Genomic DNA, 8058 nt, shown 5'->3' on the forward strand with positions numbered 1-8058 from the left:
AGGCTGGGTGACACATACACCATGGCTCATAGCATCGTTCCCAATAGTCATATGACCAGGTTACAGCTTCAGACAGGTAGGGAAGGATGATCCCGAGGACAGCTGTTTCTTCCTGCAGCTCATGGAGCCTGTTCCACCTGTCGTGCAGGCTGGTGACATAGATCTATCGGGAATGGGTCAAATGTAACTGTAATAATATAGGCCTGTGACTTGGTCGAGGGCCCAGAAGGCGCTAGCAGTAGAAATCCTCCCCAGTGAAGCAGGAAAAGGGAGACAGGGAGGGAATTATTGCCCGTATTGCAGCACTCTGTGCCACAGAGCTTGTTCCAAAGGCAGAGGCTGGAGAGTCGGCATCAGCAGGGCTTTGCGGGATGTGCAGGTGATTCTGATGCACAGCCAGGATTAAGAACCACCGAATTCGAGGTTGCGCATGGTTAAGTGCACAGGTGTAGGCACCCACAGCCTGGGTTCAAATCCCAGCTCTGCCACATACTACGTGAGGGGCACTGAGTAAGTCATGTAAACACACCATACCACAGTTTCCTCACTGTCAAATGGAGCTAATAATAATTTTATAGGCTGTTTATAGGCTGTTGCAAGGAATAAAGCAGCTGAGAGCAGTACCCACACAGAGTAAGTGCCATGGAAACATTGGCCGTCATTGTGCTATTTCATTGACCTTCAGGACCATCCTGTCAAGAAAGTCTCATTATTATTCAGATTTACGAATCAGAACTGAAGTTAAGTGACCTTTCCAAGGTCATACTGAAAGTATTTTATTTGCCAAAACAAAAAGACAAAAAACCCAAATTCCATCCCACAATGCTCGAATCATCTGGAGTCCAATGAATGCGTGTTACCCATTGCTCTGAAGGCAGGAGGCAATACTAACACCTTTCCTGCAGGGTTGTTGCCCTGAAGGTGAAACGTGGCAGTTAAAAAGGGGGGGGTGGGGCAAAATTCCGCTCGCAGTCACTGCGAGTAACTCCTCCCAGATGGATGCTGTGCGGACGGCAATTGTAAACTCTGGACAAAAGGTGAGAAACTGACTACCTGAGGAGGGGCTGGAGGGGTGTCGTCACTTGGAGGAAGGGGACAGTACTGGGTGAGTGTCTGTATTCCCAGGGCAAGTTCGTCCCAAGGGTGGATGGCTGAAACTCCGCTAGAATGCACCCGGTTTTACTGGCCTGAAGAACCAGAAGTCAGGGTATACACAAACACAGCCTCTGGAGATGGAGGGGGGTGTCCTGGAAAGGGAGATCCAGAAAAGGGAGTCCCAAAGTCTACACATGAACTCAGCCCAAATCTCTAGCAGAACCCGTGTATACAGGGCCACTCTATCAAAGGCGAACGAAAGCCAACTGACGCTTCAGCCACTGCGGACCCCAGGGGAGGCAGGCCCCAGTTTGAGTTCAGCCAAGCTAACTGCCTGCCTTAAAAAAAAAAAAAAAAAGGAATGAGATAGCCTGCTATGTACTGATTTGGAAGGGTGTTCAAAACATACAGTTAGGTGCAAAGCACAGTAAAAACCAGTGTATAATATGCTACCGAAATTACACATATATATATAAAGCTATTTGTAGACATATATATACACACATGTATACATGCATATATATACACACTTTATATATCTAGGATATTTCTGAAGAACTGAAAGGATGCACAAACTGGCAACAGTGATTGCCTTCTGGGAAGAGAAAATGCAATTGGATGATTGGTCGAAAAATATGAGAGGAAGAACCACTTTTTTCCCTTTGGTTTTTTTCTTTTTAAATTCATTGAGGCATAATTTTTGTACAGAAAAACTCACCCTTTTTAATTTACAGTTTTCTGAGTTTTGGCAAACATATGCAATCAGGTAACAACCACTAAGTCAAGATATAGAGGAGCCAGACTGGTGGCAGGTAGCAGTTAAGTTCTTGCGCTCCACTTCAGTAGCCTGGGATTTCCCAGCCTGGGTCCCGGGCACAGACCTAGCGCCACTTATCAAGCCATGCTGTGGCAGGCATCCCACATATAAAGTGGAGGACGACGAACACAGATATTAGCTCAGGGCCAATCTTCCTCAAAAACAAACAAACCAAAACCAAAAAAAAAGATAGAGAATGTATTTTTTTTTTGGTGAGAAAGATTGACCCTGAACTAACATTTATTGCCAATCTTCCTCTTTTTGCCTGAGGAAGATTGTCACCGAGCTAACATCTGTGCCCATCTTCCTCTATTTCGTATGCAGGACGCTGCCACAGCATGGCTTGATGAGCAATGTGTAAGTCCACACCCGGGTCTGAATCTGCAAACCCTAGGCTACCAAACCAGAGCACACAAATTTAACCACTACGCCACCAGGCCAGCCCCAGAATATCTCTGGGAAAGGCAAAATTGTAGGAACAGAAAACAGGTCAATGGTTGTCAGGGGCTGGAAGCAGAGTGAGGGGTTGACTACAAAGGAGCACGTGGGAATCTTGAGGGTGACAGAGATATTCTTCCATTGATGGATGCACCACGTTTGGTGTATACACCAGTTGAATATTTGATTTGTTTCCTGTTGGGGCAGTTATGAATAACACTTCTATAAAATTCATGTATAGGTTTTTTTATGGGGAAACAATAGTCTTTTCAACAAATATTCCTGGGGAAACTGGATATCCCACATGCAAAAGAGTAAAGTCAAACTCCTACCTCACACCATGTGCAGACTTACCTGGAAATAAGTCATAGACCTAAATATAAAAGCTAAAACTATAAAACTCCTAGAAGAAAACATAGGAATAAAGCTTTGTGACTATAGATCAGGCAATGATTTCCTAGATATAACACCAAAGAAAAAAATAGCTACCTTGCACTTCATTGAAATTAAAAACTTCTGTGCGTCAAAGGACATCATCAAGAAAGTGAAAAGACAAACCACATAATGGGAGAAAATATCTGCAAATTATATGTCTGATAAGGGACCTGTATTCAGACTATATAAAGAACTCATAACTCAACAACAAAGAGACAAATAACCCAATTTTTAAATGTTCAAAGGATCTGAATACATATTTCTCTAAAGAACATATATAAATGGCCAATAAGCACATGAAAAGATGTTCAACATCATTAGTCATTAAGGAAATGCAAAGAAAGCAATAAGATACCACTTTATACCCACTAGATGGCTGTGATCAAAAAGGACTGTAACAAGTGTTGACGAAGGTGTGGGGAAACAGGAACCCTCATATGTTGCTGAAGGGAATAGAAACTGGTATAGCTGCTATGGAAAACAGTTTGGAAGTTCCTCAAGAAGTTAAATATAGAATTATCATAAGACCTTGAAATTTTATGCCTGGATACGTACCCGAGAAGTGAAACTCATGTCCGTACAAACACTTGTACATGATTGTTCATAGCAGCATTATTCATAATAGCCAAAAAGTGGAAACAATCCAAACATCCACCACTGGATAAATGCAGAAAAAAAACTCTATACAATGGAATATTATTCAGCCATTAAAAAGCTAGACTATTATTCAGTGTCAAGTACGAATACATGCTAGAACCTGGATCTGGGCTGGCCCAGATCACCGTATAAATGGAATCATAGAGTATGCTGCCTTTTGAGGCTGCCTTCTTTCACTTAGCATATTGCATTTGGGAAATTCATCCATGTTGTTACAGCAGCAGTTCATTCCCTTTAGTTGTTGACTAATCTTCCATTGGCACCCTTGTTGAAATTCAATTAACCATAAATATAAGAGTTTATTTCTGAACTCTCAAATCTATTCTGTTGATCTGTCTATCCTTAAGCCAGTACCACACTGTCTTGATTACTGGAGCTTTATAGTAAGTTTGAAATCAGCAAGTGTGAGTCCTTCAATGTTGTTCTTTTTTTAAGATTGTTTTGGATATTCAGGGCCCCTTTTATTTCAACATGAATTTTAGCATCAGCTTATCAATTTATGGAAAAAATCTGGCTAGAATTTTGAAACAAATTGCATTGAATTTGTCAATGAGTTTGAGGAGTCTTGCCATCTTAACAGTGTTAAGTCTTCTGATCCATGAATATGGGATGTCTTTCCATTTATTTAAGATTCTTTAACTACTTTCAGCAATGTTTTGTAGCAGTCACCATATAAGCCTTTCTCTTCCATTGTTAAATTTATTCCTAAATATTTTATTCTTTTTGATGATGTTGTATCTGGAATTCTTTTCTTAATTTCATTTTCAGATTGTGCATTGATAGTTTATATATCTTTTTTGGTGAAATATCTTAAAATATTTTGCCCATTTTTTAACTGGGTTTTTCATTTTCTTCTTTTGTTTCAAGAGTTCCTTGGATTTTTATTGTATAGCAGAACATGTTTTATAAATATTCTCTCCTTGTCTGTAGCTTGTTTTTCCATTTCTTTAACAGAGTCTTTCAAGCAGCAGAAGTTTAACATTTTGATGAAGTTCAATATGTCAAACTTTTCTCTTGTGGATCATGCATTTTCTGTCTTATCTAAGAAATTTTTGCTTCACTCAAGGTAACAAATATTTTCTCCTATGTTTTCTTCTAGACGTTTTATAATTTTAGGTTTTACATTTTGAGTTAATTTTTGATTATGGGTTGAGGCTTATTTTTGTTTTCATATGGATTTGCAATTTTTACAGTACTATTTACTCAATAGGCTGTCCTTTCTCTCTTGAATGCCTTTTCACGTCTTTTGAGAGTAATCCATTTCATACATGTGTTTTGCTTTGCTTTTATTTTGAAATGTATATATTGAAAAGTGCATAAAATACATGTCTTCAATTTACAGAATAATTATGTGGAGTACCATCCAGGTCAATCTCCAATTACAACCCCATTCTTCTCTCCAAGAGCACTGACCATCTCGATTTTGCAGTAATGATTCTCTTGCTCTCATTTAAAGACTTACTATGTATGTATGTATCCTTAAACAATGTAGTTTAGTTTTGACTGTTTTTGAACATTATTATATGAATGGAATCACAGAGTGTGTTCTTTTTTATTTTCAATTGGTAAAATACACATTACATACAATTTACCATCTTAGCCATCTCTGAGCACACATTTCAGTGGTATTAAGCACATTCACAGTGTTGTGCAACTATCACCACCATCCATCTCCAGAACTTTTTTTCACCTTGCAAAACTGAAACTCTGTATGCATTAAACAATAACTCCCTGTTAACCCTGAATGTTATCTTTTTCATCTTGCTTCTTTTTTTCAACATGATGTTTGTGAGAGATCTCCATGACATCTTATATAACAAGGTAGCTTATTCATTTTTAGTGTTACATAATGGTGTTTCTCAAAATTGGAGCATCTAAGAGGTCAAAACTATTTTTTTGGTACTAATTACACATACCTTGTACGTAATACTAAGAAGTTATTTGCCTTTTTTATCTTTATTCTCTCATGAATGTACTGTGGAACTTTCCAGAAACTACATGATGTGTGATATTGCAACAGACTCAATGTGGAATCAGATATGAGAATGCGGCTGTCTCCTATTAAGGCAGACATTAAAGAGATTTGCAAAAATCTAAAGTAATGCTGCCATTCTTGCTAGGTTTTAATTTTTTTTGGAAAATAGGTTATTTTTCATAACTATTATTTATGTATTTATTATTTTTTAAATGTATTTATTATTTTATTTATTATTTATTTATTATTTATTATTTATTTATTTATTATTTTAAAAATGAATAAATAAATATTTGTAAAGTTTTTCAGTTTAAATTTCCTATATAGTAAATACGTATAGATAGAACCCATATAAACAAAAGCTCTTTGAGGTGGTCAATGGTTCTTAAGAAAGTAAAGAATCCTGAGGTTAAAAAGCTTGAGAAGTACTGCTGTATAATATCCATTGTGTATTGAATATATCACAATTTTATTTATGCAGTGTGCTGTATCTGGACATATGGGATGCTTCCAACAGCATTACAAACAACGCTCCTCTGAACAATCTTGACTGTATCTCCTGCTGCAGGTCTTCAGCTTTAATAATGTCACACTGTTTTCCACGGTGCTTGCGCCCCTTCGTATTCCCACCAGCAGTAAACGAGTGCCGATAGCTCTACATTTCAACCAACACGTGGAATTACAATGCGTTTTAATTTCTGTTGCCAATTTTGTGCATGTATGATAGAGATCTACTTTCCATCGTGTGGGATCCTGGATTTTGTTTCATGTCCATGTTCAATTGTAAAAATTACACTATATGTTTTTAAAAAGCAAATTTGTCTTTACAAGACCATTTTAAAATCTTTGCATACAAATATGTTAGGTGCTTACAGATTTTTTTCTTCTGAAAAATTTCCTTATAAAAATAGAATGTGCTATTCATCAGCATGTCCTATTTTTGGGGCAAATATGGATGGATGGCAGAGCTAGAATTTTAACCTGTGTGTCTCTCTTACTCCAGGCTCTTTCTCTTGTCTTTAGGAGAGCATGGTGGCAGGCAGCTGGTCTTTTCTTGTTTTATTTTGATATAATTTTAAGCAACTTGCTCTAGTGGGAGCTCCTGATGGCTGCCCCCTAGTGGACTCCAGCGAGACTGCGCTCACCGGATTGTAAGACGCTCCCCCTGCCTCACTCTGCTCATTCCCGCTGAAGGGCAAGGCCTCTGCTCTGTGTTAGCACACTGCTTCCAGCAGAGTGTAAACAAATCGATAATCCCGTGTGGCCACGGGGTAAAGAAGTGACATTCTTACCCCTGCAGAAGGAGTACACTCTTGGGGACCGAGATCAAGGTGGGCCTATAGCGTCACCGCTTTGGTTTCAAATTTGGTTGGGTATCAGACTGAAGAGGAACAGCAGGCTTTAACTTAATACGGTTTCTCAACCTCAGCACTATTGACATTTTGAGTTAGATAACCTTTTGTTGTGGGGGTTGTCCTGTGCATCGTACGATGTTTAACAGCATCCTTGGCCTCCACTCACTAGATGCCAATAGCATCCTTCCTCTAGTTGTGACAGCCCAAAATGTCTCCAGACATTGCCAAATGTCCCTTGGTGGACAAAATAGGCCCAATTGAGAAACACTCTTATAGGGGGATAGAAAGCAGGAGATTCAGCTCGCACAGTTCTCCATCCCGTCAGGAGGGCCAGCAGTACCAGGTACCGCACAGCGTCTGTTGCCCCCTCACCACACAGCGCGTGAGCTGCCCTGACCAGAGCCAAGGTGTGCGTGAGTCACCTTCATACGGAGAAGCCTTGGCCTTGATTTAGCACCAATCTTTTATGTCATATTAGTCACATGGGCCTGAGACGAGCATGCAGATTCAGAGAGCCTCCGATACAGGTGCATTTCCACAGGGCAGAAGAAACTGTCACAACACTCCACGCTTCTCCTGCACTGGCAGAACTCAGAGACCTGAGGTCGCTGCCAGGTAGGCCTGCCCCAGCCCAGGCCTGAAACAAATTAACCCTTTCCTCACACTGCCACAAAACCCCACCAAGCACGGTAGAGTTGGTTTGTTAAGTGCTTCCCCACCTTGCAGAGATGCTGTCTCGCCACCACCCCACCAAAAAAAGACCAAACCTCAGGCTTCTGTGTTACCAGGACCTGCATAACCTTGGCAGCCTCCATCTAAGTCTACTTTCAGCTCCTCCAATCCCTACATCCCGATGAACTTCGTGGGGCCATCCAAAATCTAGGCTTCTGGAGTGGCTTGCGGTGGCTTACTTTGCTCGTCCATTTAAACTCCTTTATATCACGTACATTGGCTGAGTTAAGGTACATTGCCTATATCTGGAAACATTTGTCAGCCTGTAGAGACATCTTGAAACGTTCCCTTGAAAGAAAAGTTTGGGGAAATTCACAGGCCATGATTCCACGCCGGTGGGACACCACGATGCTTTCAAACTCTGGTGGCTTCTTACATGGCAAAGTAGTCTAGGGAACATTGGCAGCTGTTGGAAATGTGCTGGGGGCCAAGGAAAATCAAAGAGTTGCCCCTCCTTCTTGTTAAATGCCTCAGACCCTCAGAGATCCTTACTTTACTCCTCTCCCAGGGCCATAGAGGAATTCAGGGGAAACAATCTTTTACCCCCAGTTTAG

General features: G+C 40.3%; 1 long non-coding RNA gene across 2 annotated transcripts; it reads left to right on the forward strand.

Moving 5' to 3' along the window:
- Positions 1 to 958: 958 nt before the first annotated feature.
- Positions 959 to 6234, forward strand: LOC139074895 (uncharacterized). Of its 2 annotated transcripts, none has more exons than XR_011524805.1 (4): positions 959 to 1037; positions 4397 to 4508; positions 4785 to 4911; positions 5899 to 6234. It is a non-coding gene; the product is annotated as an uncharacterized lncRNA (long non-coding RNA). The 2 variants fall into 2 exon arrangements; XR_011524806.1 differs by having other exon boundaries at positions 4785 to 4907.
- Positions 6235 to 8058: the final 1824 nt, after the last annotated feature.

The sequence above is a fragment of the Equus przewalskii genome, chromosome 12 (genome assembly GCF_037783145.1).
Source record: "Equus przewalskii isolate Varuska chromosome 12, EquPr2, whole genome shotgun sequence".
NCBI lineage: Eukaryota > Metazoa > Chordata > Mammalia > Perissodactyla > Equidae > Equus > Equus przewalskii.